The following is a 1,758-nucleotide window of genomic DNA, read 5'->3' as shown; positions in this document are numbered from 1 at the left end:
CTTTCTTTCTTTCTTTTTTTTTTTTTTTCGATCAGTACTCATCATATTCTTACGAGGACTTGCTAGACAAAGCATTATTGCATTATGATATCACCCAAATAGTGTCTCAAGAAAAAAACATAACCGCATACTCATACAAAAGATTTGCTGCTGTGACACAAAGGACAAAAATCATTAGTATACTGGTCGTTCTGAGCATTCAATCAAAATGCTTGTCATTCATATAATTAGTAGAACCATCAAGGAGCTTTATTTTTGTTAATTCTTATGTGATAAAGCAATAATTACAGGAGATTTTTAAAAGATTGGTACTCAAATTAGTGGACTGTCCTATTGGATGTGACCATATCTTCACTTTTTCCTTACACAGTTAATTTTCTTTTGTTTATTTGATTTACTTATTATCATATTTATTTATATATTTATTTATTTGCACCAGATGCTTGCTTAGTTATATTGGGGTTACTTCACCTGCTTGGAGAAAGGAAAGACTCCATTTTTACTAAGGTTAAATTTCAATACCTTTGATTTTAGAGTGGTGTGTATATATTGAAATTTCTGAATATATTATCACCTTAAGATATACATCTACATATAAATTTTATTTTAATGTCAAAATGTTATTAATGTTTACACTATTATTTCTTCCTTAAGGTACCAGAAGAAGAACTAAGAACAGGGCAGTCTAGTGTGTATTTGATGGTGCACCTGTAGCTGAACCAACATGTATTTCTATGGCTGTAGTCTCATTGGTAGCAGGGCTTTGTGTTTAATATTGAACACCCAAAAAATTGTGAACATTTCCTCCGTTTCACAACATCCCATCTCTTAGGTATCAAGTATGACAAAGGTAACACTTCAAAAACAAAATCTCTACTTGTAAAACTCAATGAAGTAAAGACAGAATTGAGCTACAAAAATGCATAAATCTGCTTCCAAATACTCGTATATTCAGCTCCACACATAATGCCTCTCTCTCTCTCTCTCTCTCTCTCTCTCTCTCTCTCTCTCTCTCTCTCTCTCTCTCTCTCTGTCACACACACACACACACACACACACACACACACACACACACACACACACACACACACACACACTAGTCAATTACTAGTTAAAGATTAATCAGTGAAATAAATACATAACATTATGTTAATAAGTTTTCTAAAAGGAAAGGGAAATACTTGTACTTCCCCTTCCCCCCAACCCAGTATTCATGAAATCTTACTGAATTGTTATCTTATGTTATATATATATATATATATATATATATATATATATATATATATATATATATATATATATATATATATATATATATATATATATATATATATATATATATATATATATATATATATATATATATATGTATATATATAATGAATGGAGAGTAGACTCTCTCTCTCTCTCTCTCTCTCTCTCTCTCTCTCTCTCTCTCTCTCTCTCCAAATTGAGAAGTATTCTTCATGTACCATATGATGCATATATATATATATATATATATATATATATATATATATATATATATATATATATATATATATATATATATATATATATATATATTTTTTTTTTTATGCATTTTTTAACTTTTTTTTTTTTTTATTTCTTTATGTTATTGGAAGTGATACGTGAAGCTTCTTTATTACTGTTCTGAGCATTTCTGTAGATTTGTTTAGTTAGTATATCCCATAGAAATACTCATTTTCTTTTTTTGTGTGGCTTTAAAGGATTAATGGTGACATATGGATATGATCT

At 28.7% G+C, this 1,758-nt stretch overlaps 1 long non-coding RNA gene across 1 annotated transcript; it reads left to right on the top strand.

Moving 5' to 3' along the window:
• The first annotated feature begins 233 nt into the window (after positions 1-233).
• Positions 234-1,097, top strand: LOC135108469 (uncharacterized). The gene is made up of 2 exons (XR_010272289.1): positions 234-507; positions 655-1,097. It is a non-coding gene; the product is annotated as an uncharacterized LOC135108469 (long non-coding RNA).
• Positions 1,098-1,758: the final 661 nt, after the last annotated feature.

Source organism: Scylla paramamosain, chromosome 17, assembly GCF_035594125.1.
Source record: "Scylla paramamosain isolate STU-SP2022 chromosome 17, ASM3559412v1, whole genome shotgun sequence".
NCBI classification, from domain to species: Eukaryota; Metazoa; Arthropoda; class Malacostraca; order Decapoda; family Portunidae; genus Scylla; species Scylla paramamosain.
Note: the sequence above shows the minus strand (reverse complement) of the source record. Positions and strands in the feature narration are given on the sequence as shown.